The sequence below is a fragment of the Pistacia vera genome, unplaced genomic scaffold (assembly GCF_008641045.1).
Source record: "Pistacia vera cultivar Batoury unplaced genomic scaffold, PisVer_v2 Contig737, whole genome shotgun sequence".
Lineage (NCBI taxonomy): Eukaryota > Viridiplantae > Streptophyta > Magnoliopsida > Sapindales > Anacardiaceae > Pistacia > Pistacia vera.
The window spans coordinates 90,186-106,223 of record NW_022196598.1 but is presented as its reverse complement, the minus strand read 5'-3'; positions in this window follow the sequence as shown (position 1 = coordinate 106,223).

Sequence of the window (16,038 nt, the reverse complement as noted above, 5' to 3'; positions counted from 1 at the left end):
CAATTCATTATTCATATTTAAAAAATTATGACAATGATATATACTTGAATTTACTATTTTACCCTTAACACCATTCAAAGTGGGATATTGATCAAATAAAAAAAAATTGGGATTAAAAAATAATTTCCTTTTAAGAAATAAGAAGCATGCATGTCGGTTCATGGGAGGAGGGCCCAAATGCACAGGATACGACAACATAAACCATATGCTATGAACGCAGCGAATTGAGAGAAGAGAAGACAGATTCCCACTGTGTTCCCTCAACTGTCTTCTCAAAATTTTGTTTTTGAGTAGAGATTTTCAAAGGATATATGAATAAATTTATGTGCCTGTTGTTGGTGTAAAGATAATGTATAAAAATTTGCCAACACTTGGAAAGTTGTATTCAAAACCTACCAGAGTTTGGACATTATTTGATATGATATGAGAGAGACCTTGCAACCTCCAACCATGGTTTGGCCGCCCATCTCAGCATATTCTAAGCCAAGTCTGTGTGCTCTCTCAAGTTTTAGCTTCACAGATGGAGATGACAAATTTTGAAACGTACATTTAGCTAGAGTTCAACTGCTCTTATAAAACAAATTTATGATCAGTTTGTGATAAGTTCTTTTATTAGTTAATTAGTTTCCCCATTTGATGCCCATATTCAGAATATATTCCAGCGTCATATACATGTATATGTCCGATGTCTCCCTACAACTGTCAACTAAACCATTCATAAGAAGCCTGAAATTAATCGATACATTCTGAAATAATGAAGATCTAGTACGTATCCATACACTTAATTAAGAGTAATATTGCAACTCGTGAATAGAATTGTCCAAAACATGCTGCTCAATCTTACTTATTTCTCTCTAATATCTTATCCCTTCAGGCATGTGATAGTGGGGCATATTACATATATATATTCATATAACTTCGAAGAATCTTATACAATTTGCCTACATAATCTCTTAATATGTAAGATATCACGTGCAATTTTATTTCGTACAATAATGTTGCCAAGGTTGCAATAATAGAATAGTCCAATTTTATTTCAGATCAGTTTACGTCGTATCTCAACTAATTCTTAGTGACGTATTACACTCAAGAATTCTTATCGAACCATTTAATCACTCAAAGATAATTAAGCCTACTAGATCACTGTATCAAAACTGCGCCTAACAGTTTATATACCGTTCTTGCTTTCATATACATGTATAGGAAAAATTTTGGACTCTTGAGTTGAATTATATATGGATGGGTTTATTTATCATATTACAATGATATTCAAAACGAAGATACAATCTTAAAATTGGAGTTATTTTTCAATATGATCTAAAAAAAGTCTCTTCCAGCCTTTCTCCATCGTCTTTCTGATTTCGCATCTCCCTGCGGCAAATTAAGTTTACCAAAATGCTTTATAATCATGATTTCTTCTTTCGAAAATGATGCCTTCTAATTTTTCTCTCTCATTCCTGATGGTGGAAAATTAAACTAAACCTGTAAACCATAGGAATGACATGGAATGGCTCGCGATCACCCCATTTAACTTTTCCTCGCATCATCTTCCACTTCATTATCACAAAGTACCATGATGAGCTTTAGCTGTTCCTTCTTTTCCTGATAATTTGCCTATCAGGGTCTTTACCTGAAACAAAAAACGTGAATCATATTTGCCGGTTAAAATAAGCAAATGCAGTATAACTAAATATTAGCTAGTCCAATAGCTATTCTTTCTTAAAAAGCTGAGACACAACAAAGTAGTGTCTAGAGTACTCTGACAGAGCCTTTTAGATTGGAACATGAGCCGAGCTCTGAAATAATTATGTCAGCGATGAAAACAAATCAGTGGGTATGCAGAAAACGAAGCTGTCTAGATCATTAATGAAATCACAAACCCGGATGAGAGTTGGTTTTTCAGTCATCTCAATGGCAGCGCGAAGTGCTTCCTTGAAGGAACACATGCTCTCATGTATGTTCTCCACCGTAATTGTGCTCCATCCAAGTGCCTTGAATCGCGCTGATATATCTTCAGAAAATGCGAGACTAGTTGGTCCATCAATGGTATTTTGATTGTCATCATAAATTAATGTAACTTGTGGGATTCCAATGAGCAGCCAAAGATGCAGCTTCATTGATATTCCTTCCATAGCACACCCATCACCCAATATGCAAATCTATGACGAAGAATTAATTAGTCATTAAGTTATCTATCAACCTGAGTTTTACCGTAGAAGATCATTTAATTTATATATGACTTACGTCCGGTGTCCACGATAACAGCATCAGGCTTATTGAACTAGCACTAAGTGAGCCTCTGCTAAGGCAGACCAACCGCATTTGCTACACCTTGTCCAGGGGCCTATGCCAGAACCAAGACTCAGTTTTATAATGAACTGCAACAAATTAAGAAAAACAATAATTTCCCAGTCTAAATATCTAGTCACTCTCTACATTCAGTTGACTCCCTTTAATTGCTTGATGCTATAGTTAATGAACAGTGTCAATTCCTTCAATCATGTATATGGTCCATCCAAAGTGGCACAATTTGTTCTTCATATGTTTTTTTGCTTGGAAAAAATAATTCTGACAAATTTTAATTTTACCTGTTGTGACTTCAATGCCCTCTGTCACAACGTTCTCGGGTGACCCGGTGTCCGACTTCCTAGCTTGCACAGGCGTTTCGGTCTTCCAGCTGAAATTGAAAATTCTATAATTCACATCAAGATTTTCACTTGTTCATAAATTGAAGCTTTGGAATTATACCTGAACAGACTGAAAGCCGGCAGATGAAACAAACGTACTGAAGCAAACAGCCATGGCCAGCACTCAAGACGAATCTCTCCTGTTAACCATTTAGGGTTGCAAGGATTATACTTCATAAAATTCTGTAAAGCACATACCCAACTTCTGCCTCCAACGCCATGCCGGGTGGCCTGCCTTTGCATTTTGCACGGCGTCCACTATCGCATCCGAACATTGTCCGCACATCGCTTGTCAACCATTTCCTTAAACACTCATCATCATCGTCGTCATCTCCATCATGATGAAACCCGAAAACTTGTTTGAGTTCTGCTGCCAGAGCGTTCAGTGGTTTGCGAGATCACCAGTAGTAGCGCTGTTTTTGAGAGAATTGTGGGGCTAATATAGAAGCTGCGGCGTGTGCTTTTGCCGTTGTTATTGTAGGAGATGTGTTTGGTTGGAAGAAAGAAGGGTTTGATAAAATGAAGAGATTGCCAAGGCCATGGAGAACCAAACGGATGTGAAATTCAAAGCTCAGTTTACGAGAACATGAGAATGAAAGGAGAAGAAGATGATCGTGGCAAGTGAGCAGAGATTAAGAAGAGCGTAAGATTTATACAATGAATTTGACTTTGTTGTTGTATAGCTACGATGCATGCAGAGAATCAAGCAATGAGCCCTTTTTTTTTTTTTTTTTTTTTTTTTTAATTCTATTGAAAATAAACAGGAATTTATTTTATATCTTTAAGAAAAAATGAATATTTGTTTCAATTTCCAATTAAATTTAAATTTTTTAAATCTTTGATTGGTTATTTTATATAAATTATCCCTTATTTTTAGAGAAATTCATTTAAAAAATTAAATTCTATAACTTAAATCTAAGAGGGCGTTTGGTTGGGGTTATAGGATACTAGGGTAATATCATCTTATATTACTTGATTACCATGTTTGGTACAAGTAATATAAGATACCGGTAATCTTCAAATACCAATAATAGTTACTATTGGTAATATCGAAGGTAATCGATACTCATTTTCTTAGGTATTCTGAGATTACCAGGTTACTTTTTTGTTAAAATTTTATCTTCTTAAATAAAATTTTGGACAATAATACCCCTACTTTAAACAAATTTACATTAATATCCTATTTAATTTACCCCTATTAAAAATTTTTGGACAGAATGCCCTCATATTTAAAATAATTAACGACCACCACTGCCACCCCAGCCACTAGCCGACAGCGACCAACCACCATGGGCCGCTGCGGAAAATCACGAGTCCCTAAAAAAAATGAGCTCGTGGGAATTCCGGGTCGATTGGCCATTGATGGCCAAACGGCCATATCAAGCCAGAAAGCCATATCAGGCCGGAGATCTGGCTTGTATGGCCATCCTCTTGGTCACATGGCCGTTTTCTGGCTTATATGGCCGGAAACGGCCTATTCGCGTACAGTCTTCGTGTTCCTGGCGCTGCTGATGGGGACTTTCGGAGACTTCCAGCGTGTGGCTGCAGTGGCGGCAGGCGGCGCAGTGATGGGGGTGATTTCGTAATAAATTAAAGTTTTATATAAGCGGGGGTTTTTAACTAAATCTGAAATTTGGGGGTTAAAAGAAATTATTCAAAAATAATAATAAAAAATATTATATTATATTTGAAAAGGGGACAATTTGGTAATTTAAATAACATACCCACCAATTTATTCCCCATAACCAAACATATTAAATAACATACCAACCAACTACCCCACATTTTTCTAAAGATTCCCTATCTTATAAGGTAATCTATCTTTCCAGTGATCCACAATTCCATCTAACATCTTGAACCAAACGCCCCCTAAGAGTAAGTTGCATGTACAAAGAAATCTTACAAAGATTTATGTACAAATGATGCGGCATGAATGAATGGAAGAGTAAACACAAAAAGCAAACTCATCATATTTACTCATTCATTCATTTCTTGCCACATCACTTTGTACATCAATCTTTGTACATTTAGCATATTGTAAATCTGAACACTGAAATTCTTTTAAAGAATACTATTAAATTATATATTAATATATCCTATTCGTAATAAATATAAATTTATATAAAATATTAAATAAGATCTAAAATTTATTTATTTAAAAAAGCTTTAAAATATTTTGGTGTGATCGGATTCGTCGGAATCCGCTGTAGACAACCTATTAACCATTTTCTATTTAAAATTTTATATAGTTAATTATACAACCTATTTCAATATTAATAATTAATAATATACTTATTATAAATTGATGGTATGATTATACACAGATTAGTGTAATTAATATAAAGTATATTAATAATATGTAGTATAGAAACTTTTATTTAGACATCATTAAAAAATAAAAAAAAAAAAAAATCACATATCTTAATCCTATTAAGTATTAGGTGATGCTTTTTAAGTTCCCCAAAAAAGAGTGAGTTTTTTTTTTTTTTCTTTTTTTTTTTATGATCAAGGGCGTTCGGGCCAGCTTGTGCCCCCTTCAACTAATCGTCCAACCTTGGAATTATTGGTCTAGTAAAAGCTCTTGTGGCCACATCTATTAGGGGTTAAAGTGAATCGAACTCAAGACCTCTTGAGTAATATACCTAAGAGTTCTAGTTAATCACTCAACCATCCAATGGTAGTTAAAAAAAAAAATTATAAAAGAGTTGAATTGAAGATTCTTTTGCCCTTAAAATTACATGTCCATCTTTATTGAACCTTATCTCACTCCTGAATGGTTAATATCTAAATTCAAGGGGAGTTTATTAAAAAAACATTGTGAGTTTCCTTTAATTAAAGGCTATCAAGTTTTAAAATGTAACTAAATAGCCATATTATGATTAGGGTAATTAGTGCTTAATAAGATTAATGTAATCTTTCAAAATTATACTATATTTCCACAAACCCGAAATTGTTGCAAATAAACCCAAAAACGTTCTTCTTCCTCCGCCATAACGCATCTCTACCTCTGCATCTTCTTCTCTCTTCTTGGCTTCGTCTACATCTTCTTCTTCCTCTGATCTTCTTCTTCTTCCTCCTTCCGTACATCTTCTTCTTCCTCTTCCTCTATACTTCTTGTTCCCTCCGCCATTAACACTTTCTTCTTCCTCCACTATTAACATCTACTCCGGCAAAGACCCACTCCTCCTCCTCTTGACATTTCGTCTAAGTATGTGTATCTCCTTTTTACATTTTATATTTAGATTTACAAAGATTTAATTGTGGGGTTTGGGTTATGATTTTGATTTAGTTGTTTAGGTTGTTGGGTTGTGTTTGATGTAAGCAAGTTGAAAGGAGAAATATTTGTTGAAAATTTGTTCTGGGTATTTATTTTCTTGGGTATGATGGACGATTGTAGGTGGAGATGACTGAAAATGTTTTTCTGGTACGATGGATGCTTAAGCGATCTGGTATCGCTTAGCGATCTGGTAGTCTGTAATGCAGCAGATAGATCGCTAACGATCAGGTATGTGGCATATGATCGCTTAAGCGATCTGGTTAAGTCTGTTGTATGGAGCAGATCGCTTAAGCGATCAGTAAATGGCATAAGATCGCTTAAGCGATCATGGTTGTTTTACTGGATCGCTTAAGCGATCAAGTGTATCGCTTAAGCGATCCAGTATAATAACCATGACCCTTAAGCGATACATCAGACCAAATATGCGAATGTGCAGATTCTTTTTAAAATATTTGAACCCTTAGTACATTTTTAAGAATATGTTTTTCTTGCATTACAGGTAGTTGCTATTATTAACATGGGACAAGTTGTTTTGGGTGTTGAATATTTTGGTGAGTGGGTGGAGGAAGAAAGTAGGTGGAAGTGGATTGGGAAGAGCAAAGAAGTTAACCAATGCTGTGAGCACAGAGGTTAGTTTTGATGAGTTGATTGATGAAATAATTAGAAGAGGTAATTTGAGTTTGCTCGCGTAGTGATATAGTTGTGAAGTATATTTTAAGCAGAGCTCCTGAAAATTATAAGGTACCCTCCTGCTATATTAAAGTCGGATGAAAGTGTGAAGTTATATATGATTGATATGGCCGATAGTGGTTCGGCCGATTTTAAGGGTTTTCTTATGTAGAAAAACCGTTGGACGTTGGTTCCAAGGAAGGGTCGACGGATGTAGACGGAGATTTGCCTGGTTTTAATTTGAACTACGAGGCCATTGATTTGTTAGCTGAAAAATCAGAGTAGACGGTGAATTGGGTGGTGAGGAGACACTATAGAAGAGGTTGGTGACAGGGGGCAGAATGAAAATGTTGAGGAGGAGGACCCCGTAGATGTTCCCACAGATGTAGAGATTCCTTTAAATACAGATTATGCAGAAGGCGTACATTGTGAGGAAGAGAACACTATGATCGTTATGTAGGTTCAAAGGGGCAATTGGAGCTAGTAGTGAATCAGCTCATGTCTTTACGGATGGATCGGAGTTGCACATAGGGTATTTATTGACAACAAAGAGGAAGTGGTGAGGAAGCTAAAACTTGTTTGCTGTGAAAGGTAATTTTGAGTTCATCACCAAAATCAAATTCATTGGCTGTGACGGTTGCATGTCGTGACCGAAATTGCAAGTGGCGGATTTATTGTAGTTGCGAGTGTCAGAAAAATTTATTCTTAGCACATATACCCGTGAGCACACATGTGGTTTGGAACATATTTCAGGTGAGCATCGACAAGCGTCCGCTGATGTTATTGGACAATTTGTCAAAGTCGTTTCGTCGAAGGGAAATGTCCATCTCCTAAAGACATTCAGAGACTGTGCGCACAGAGTTAGGATGTGCTTTTAGTTACGGAAATGTTGGAAAGGGAGACACATGCACAAATTTTGTGAGGGGCACGCCGGAGCACGGGTACGCAGTATTAGAAGCGTACCGTTATATGCTTGAGTTGACAACCAAGGTAGCAAGACGGCTTTGAAGTGGGACAGGAATATGATGTTTAAATTTTTTTGTTGCTTATGTTCTATAAGGTTTTGTAAACATGAGAAAGGTGTTGGCTGTTGATGGTTGCTTTCTGACGGGAAAGTATGGAGGTACATTGTTGGTGGCCACTGCACAGGACAGCGAGAATCACCATATCCTGTTGCATGGTGTGTGGTTGACTCTGAGAATGACGATCGTGGACTTGGTTTTTTCAGCAGTTACGTACGATAGTGCCTGACAGTGACGAGTTGTGCATAATATCCGATAGGCATAACTCTATAAAGAGGATTGCCACTATTTACCGTCAAGCACATCACGGATTCTTATTGAGGCACCTTGGTGAGAAACATAAAACAAAGTTTAAGTGTTCTGGCCTCCTCAGACATACTACATGGCAGTAAAAGCTTATCGGGTTGATGAGTTCGAGGAGCACTTCAGCAAATCCGAATGAAGGATGTTAGAGTTGCTAAGTATCTTGAGCATGATGTTGGTTTCGAGAGATAGAGTAGAGTTTACTTTCCTGGAAAAAGGTTGATGTCATGACCACGAACATAGCTGATCCATAAATTCGAAGTTGTTAATAGAAAGAGAGTTTCCAATAGTTGCACTTTTGATGCAATCCAAAGGACACTGTCGCGGTGTTCCATGACGTCGTACGAAGTCAGATAATTTTACACAACCCTTGTTCCGTCAGCTGAAAATTATTATGAGAATGTATGGAACTGTCAAATGCACTGTTTGCCTATCCTCTAATGCTCAAGAGTTCACTGTGCGCGGCTATGGTCCGGATGCTCTAGTTAACCTTGTTAGAAAAACTTGCAGCTGTAAAGTGTTTGACATTCAACGTTTACCTTTCCTCATGCACTAGCAAACACTAAAACAGCAACGGAAGCCAGATTTGGTTCAAGAATTTACATGGAACTTTGCTCCCCTCTCTATATACAGATCACTACATGCTAGCATATTCAGAAACAATAATCCGGTGCCTCCAGAAGAGCAGTGGGTAGTGCCGCCAGAGGTGGCTGACATTACTCCTCCAGCCACATTCAAGAAGCCACCAAAGGGGAGAAAAAGGGTTAAGCGTATTCCATCAGCCTTTGAGGTTCCCCGGAAGATGAATAAGTGCTCAATTTGCAAGCAACCTGGCCACAAGAGAGCAGTTGCCAGAAGTAATTAGGTTCGAAGAAGGATGAAATTGAGGGAGTTGCGAAGGGCAACCATTGATGAGTTATTGTTTTCAATTATTGAGTTTTAAATTTTATTGCTACCTTAATAATTATCCTTTATATGTGCATTCTTATTCATGGTCTAAATATTTTGTTGGTGATTTTAGTTTGGAATTGGTTGTCAAATTGAGGAAAAATATGGAATTAATATGTGTTGGTAATTTTAGTTTGTCAAAATTGGGAAAAGGTTGCAAAAGTATACATTCCCCACGATCGCTTAGCGACTAAGTGTATCACTTAAGCGACAAAGTGTTTTCGTTACAGGATCGCTTAAGCGATAAACAGATCGCTTAAGCGATCGTGCACTGGACTGATTGATTCTGCCCAGGTGCATGATCGCTTAAGCGATCCGTGTTATCGCTAATCGACCTGGGAAAAAGAAAAGATTTGCTTAACGATATCACGGATCGCTTAAGCGATCATGCACCTAGGCAGATTTGTTTCTGCCAACCAAATGATCGCTTAAGCGATCCGTTTTATCGCTTAATCGACCATGGGAAAAGACAAGATTCGCTTAAGCGATATCACAGATCGCTAAGCGATCATGCCCTGGGCAGATTTGCTTATGCCAATCACTGATCGCTTAAGCGATCCACTGTACGCTTAAGCGATTCTTGTGCAAATGGTTTTAAAATTTAACAGATACACCCCACCTACCCACTGCCATTCTGGCCACCGGAGCTGGAATCTTATCGGGAAAGGCCGTTACGATGCACAGTGGTCGGATCTGCCCATAGGGCCTCTATATGGCCTTTTCCGGCCAGATCGACACAGATGTGGCCGGAAAAGGCCAGATGATCGCCGAACTGGCCGTAGACGAACGGGGAGTCCAGATCTTGCCGTCTTCGACAGCCAAATATATGGCCGTCGTTGTCGGCAACGATGGCCAACATTCGGCCGTCATTGACCGTCAACGTCGACATTCATTGAAAGTCCGTGACGGCAAGATGTGCCTTTTCCGGCCACATCCACGGTGGATCTGGCCGGAAAAGGTCACAAGTGGCCATTACCGGACATTTTCGGTCGTTTGTTGCTGTCGGCGGTAGTCAGAATCTGGGAAGTTGGGTGGGTGGGGTTGTTTTGTTAATTTTTAAACTTTTCGGTATGCTCTGAAATTAATTCACTTAATGGTCGAAAATTATTAAAAATATACTAATATTTCGTAAATAATTAAGCAAACAAATATAAAATATACTGAACGAATCGTAAACCCATGTTTAGTATATCCATAAACAGGTGCTCTGAACGAATCGTAAACCCTATAGGGTTCAAACTGACGTGTAAAAGAACTGTATGTTTAATAAATGTAATACGGAACAGGTGCTCTGAACGAATCGTAAACCCTATAGGGTTCATACTGACGTGTAAAAAACTGTATGTTTAATATAAATGTAATAACGGAACAGGTCTCTGAACGAATCGTAAACCCTATAGGGTTCATACTGAGTGTAGAACGTATGTTTAATATAAATAATAACGGAACAGGTGCTCTGAACAATCGTAAACCTATAGGGTTCATACTGACGTGTAAAAGAACTGTATGTTTAATATAAATGTAATAACGAACAGGTGCTGAACGAATCGTAAACCCTATAGGGTTCATACTGCGTGTAAAGAACTGTATGTTTAATATAAATGTAATACGGAACAGGTGCTCTGAACGATTCGTCAACCCTATAGGGTTCATACTGACGTGCAAAAGAACTGTAGTTAATATAGTCTTTTACACGTCAGTATAATTGATCGCTTAAGCGATCTTCCTAAAAGACACATATCCTTAAGCGATTTTACGCTTAAGCGATTCTCCCTAAAAAAACTGGTCGCTTAAGCATTTATGATCGCTTAAGCGATTCCTCCTAAAAGACAAATGGTCGCTTAAGCGACCAATATTCGCTTAAGCGATTCCTCCTAAAGACACATGGTCGCTTAAGTGATCTAGGATCGCTTAAGCGATCTTTTCCGGGCCGAATGACTTCTGCCCAGACTATGATCGCTTAAGCGACCGACCAGTATCGCTTAAGCGATTCTTTCTAAAAGCGTGGTCGCTTAAGCGATCTAGATCGCTTAAGCGATCGTTTCCGAGGCATAATTGGCTTCTGCCCAGACTATGTCACTTAAGCGACCCACCTGTATCGCTTAAGCGATTCTTTCTAAAAGCATGTGGTCGCTTAATAGATCGCTTAAGCGATCGTCTACGAGGCAGAATCGACTTCTGCCCAGACTATATCGCTTAAGCGACCCACCCTATCGCTTAAGCGATTCTCCTAAAAGACATGTGGTCGCTTAAGCGATCGTTTCCGAGGCAGATTGACTTCTGCCCAGACAATGATCGCTTAAGCGACCCAACTATCGCTTATGCATTCTTCCTAAAAGACATGTGGTCGCTAAGCGATCCTAGCGATCTTTTCCAGGCAGAATGACATCTGCCCAGACTATAATCGCTAAGGACCCTACGATCGCTTAAGCGATTCTTTCTAAATGACATCTCCCACACCTTGGTCGCTTAGCGATCGTTTTGGAAAAGTCTTGGTCGTTTAAGAGATATGTGGACAAACAAAAAATATCTTATATGGACACACCATACTATAAATTCAACTGCTGATGAATTATCTTATATGGACAAACAAAAATATATCCCAATACAGATCCAATTCTTTACAATGATCACACCATAGATAGTAAATTATTCAATTTCCTGTACACTGCCTTTAATTTAGTTTTTGATGCCAAAGAGTTTAGAGTCATAGTGAATGGTATCAGGGCAGTCCATGCTTGAAAATGCCCACGACATCATTCTTCCCGATGCTTTCTGGCTCTGAACTAGCATCCAACAAATTCAAGTGGTGCCTCCGTTGACTTTCGTGGAGATTGACCTCCATCTTTCATAAACTACAAGTCAAAAAACTCAGTGTCCCAGCTGAAGTTATATGCTTTGAATAAATACAATCAACTCAAAAAAACCAAGTATGAACATCAAACATCACATAAACTACAAAATTCAGCGTCCAACATCATACCCTTTGATTGTTCTGGTCACTCAAAACGGATCCATCTGCCCATGGAAGCAGTCGACAGCCCAGCGCTCCGACAATCTCTCATTGTTTCGTCATTCAAGCTGTCCCGGGCTGTTGGTCATGTCAAACTGAATAAATTCAGGGCCATATGCCCCACATCAGCGCTACAATAGGAAGAAGACATTAGCATTATAATAAACTTATAGAACAATTGTATATTAAGTTAGTTTTAAAAAACAAATTTACCTTGACTCATTTATGGGCAGGTAGAGCGCTGAATTGGCCACTTTCCGGTTAGTACCTAATCACCGAAGTACCCAAACATCCCGCTGTCACGCAACAGCCGCGGGAACAACCTGGACAGTGGGTCCAACTCGACCTCGCAACTGCTTGTCTCGACAAATGGTGGGTTGCAGTCAAGGATCTTCAGAAACCCCCTCTAGATGCGCAACGACTGCTATCCGTGCATCTGTTTGACGAGTGATGCAGTACACTCTTAAACAAAGGCCCAACCGTGGCCATATTTGGGCCGATCCCCCCTTACGTACGCATAATCCTGTCATCAAACTGGAAATCATCAGGGATGCAGTCCGACTGTTGTCCGGCCAATCGTTTTTCGCTTCGGTCCTTTCCTACACCACTAGCACGGCATTTTAATTAAAGTGCGATATGCCGAAACAAGCGTTTGCCCAACGCCACATCGGTGATAGCACCAGTCCGATACAACAATCACCATCACGATCTGTCGTAGCCTCATCAGTGCCAATATCTCATCGATGTGCTGCATCAATAAAAACAACAAGATAAGTATAGAAAACACAGGCAAAAATAGGAAAATTATGTGAAAAACCCACGAGTCCTCAGCCACATCCCCATCGTCAACAACTTCTGAAACCATTCCCGGGGATAATCCCCTGTCTTACACTTTATATGGCCATCAATTCCCGATCCATTGTAATAGGCATAAAGAGTTTTTTCCTTTCCTCTATTGGCCTATACAAATCGACATTTGAGTCCAATTCCCTTCCCCACTTCCTCCCCCTTCCTCCATTTTACATCCCCCTTCCTTCGCCTCCCAACTCCCCCTCTCCATTCACCTCACCGCCCCCTTCCACACACCAACCTCCTCCATTTCTGGTTTTCCTCCATTTGTTTCTTCATTTTCTTCTTCTTTACCTTGTCACTACCATGTAAGGCGATTTCACAAACTTGCTCTTTCGGCTCTCTCTTTTCAAGCCAGTTTGCACTTCAACCGCCTTTAATTCCTCACCACTTCCCCTCCATTGTACCAACTTCGCCCTCCATTGTACCTACTTTCCCTCCCACCTTATCCACTTTCTTCTCCCCCTTTTCATTGTTTCTTCCATCTTCTCAAGCTTTGCATAAACGGCTGTTGTAAAACTCTCAAACAGGCCTTTCATGAGGTCAACAACCTCATTCTCCCTACGCCAATGTCTCGGCAAAGCGGTACTTGTTGTACCGGTTTGCTGAGGCATACGAACCTCTTCCTCCCTCTTCTCCTCCTCATCCTCGGCCCCCGAGCTTCATTATCCTCAGCATCAACGCATTGTCAAGCATGGCCCTGCACTGCCATCACATCTGACCCTTTGGTCCCGCTCAGGCGGTCTACTGTTCATCCTTTCACCTCCATTACTCTGAAAGATGTGACATAGTCCTCTTCCGCTTCAATCCCAATAGCGGTCAAAAAGGGACGGACGACTCCCTGCAATAAGAAATAAAAATCAATCAGATTGAAGCAAACTAAAAAGCAACTGCATATTCAAAAGCTTAATCCTTCAATCTTACCCAACTGCTTGAATCTCAATCTCTAATTGGCCATAATCCCAATGGTTACGCTCTCCACATGCCACCCGCAACATCCTAGGAAATTGCTGTTGCACATTCACATTTTTACTCCTCCCCCCCCCTAGCGAAGACAGGATGGCCTCGTACATCAAGCCTACATTGTAAAAAACAGTCCATGTCATTATTCAACACACATATTATAAAAAATATAACATAGAGCTATTAATATTTACCTGCATTGCCCATGGGAAGCCAAACAATTATACGTGCTTGGTTTAGCCCCCGCCTCATTCGACATGCTTAGTGCCATGTCTGGTTTTTTCGGCTCTTGATGGTTCGCTCAATGATATCCGTCCCCACGGATAAGAATTAAAGAACCCCAGGTCGCTTACAAACACTCAACCAATCCTTTCTCAACAACTTTTGTTGAGTCACCAGCCATAAGATAGAATGTAAAACAATATCAAGCACACTTTTAATCTTCTCTGCATCACTAACACCGAACTGTATATAGCCTCTTCTCTAAAACTTTTCCTGTAATAGACTTTGCCCTTTCAAAACCTTTTACACAAAGTTTATGGCTCCCGCACTCGTCCTTACTGCGTCTGCCTCCGCCTTAGTTGGCACTCTTCCCGCATCCTAAGCCCGTCCCAACGCATACTCCATCAACCAAACCGTAGTGGCTTTCCCTCCACCACGAACCATATTTCATTTTTTGTTGCATTTTACTGAGTGCATCAACATGTATGCACTCCCTGCCCCCAAAATGACTTATTCAACTTTTTTCCGATCTTAAACTGACGAAATAAGTGCCACCAAAATCTCTTCACCATGCCTCATTCTAGCTAAATGGCCCTTATTCTGTCAAAACCTCCCAGCTCGACCTCACCGCACCCTTGCAGGAGAGGAGTGGTACCTTCCTTATAGGCTCCAACTCGTACTCTCACAGTTACGGTCCACACAACTCACAATCGATATAATAAAAAGTCATCAACAAAAATAAACCAAAACCACTGTAGTCGCTTAAGCGATCTCGGATCGCTTAAGAGATCTTTCTGTCTCATGCAAGATCGCTTAAGCGATTTTAAATCGCTTAAGCGACCAGAAGTTAACTGAGATCTCTTAATCTGTGATTCTGCCCAACCTAGAGCGCTTAGCGACAAAGAGTAAACACTATGATCTCTTAACCGATCTTGGTCTGGGCAGAATCATCTGCCCAGATCCAAATCGCTTAAGCGATCATTTTTATCGCTTAAGCGATCATTGCTGCGATCACGAGTAAAACAGAATAATCGCTTAAGCGATACCAAATGATCGCTTAAGCGAAATTACAAGCAACATTCCCAACTACTACCCTATCTTCGCCGGCCTTCTCCTCGTCACATGGATCCGCCGGCGACTCCCCTGGCTGAATTCCGCCGGAATCCACCTCCTTGCCTACTCTCGGCATCCTCCTTCTGGCCTGAATTCTCGCCTGACTCCTCGTCTTCAGACCCTTTTGCGGTTCTTCCTCTGTTTCTATGCCGCCGGGCGTCTCCTCTACATGTGACCACCTTCAATGGTCAGATGATCCACTGAGCAGCCATTGAACTGCTTGCGCCACCGGGAATCTAGGATTTGAAGTGGCGTTGGCCTTCCTCCTCATTGTCAGTGTCACTCATGGTTTTGGATTGAATTTGTGTCAAGTTTGCAGTTTCGATCGAAAATCTGGACTGTATCGCCGGAAATGGCACAGTTTTTCGTTTACGGTTAAGGAAATCGATTTTAGGGTTCAACAAATCGCGAAAATCGCGACTATATACTCGCCGAAAAATCGCGTGTATTCGTTTTAGGGTTCAAGAATTGTTTAAGGTGCAAATCAATTGGTGTTCGATGTAGAAATCGCGTCTCCCTTTCGTTCAAGAAATCGCGTTTTCAACTGATGAATTTCGATTAAGCGACGTGAATAGTTAGTGGGGCTTGTTTTGCGAAATTTCAAATTTTGAAAACTTTCATTATTTCTGATTCGCCCACATATTTTTATCTTTTCATTTTAACCCATTTTACGTGTTTAATTAATCCTAACTTAACCACGTCATCTCTCTAAATTAATAAAAAATTTGATGAACAGTTTCAAGGCCATTTCTTAATACATACTTGGGGACGAGCAGCTAAATTTCTCTACCAATTCATTCATTCGTTACAATGTTGTTTTTTTTGTCAAATGTTTGTCTTTTATAAATTTTCTTTCAAAGTAGTAATTAGATATCTATTTGAATGCAAGTTTTTATAGAATACACGATAGCATTACCTCTATCATTAGAGTTATTGACTTATTCATTAATCATTATAATTAAAGCACATGTC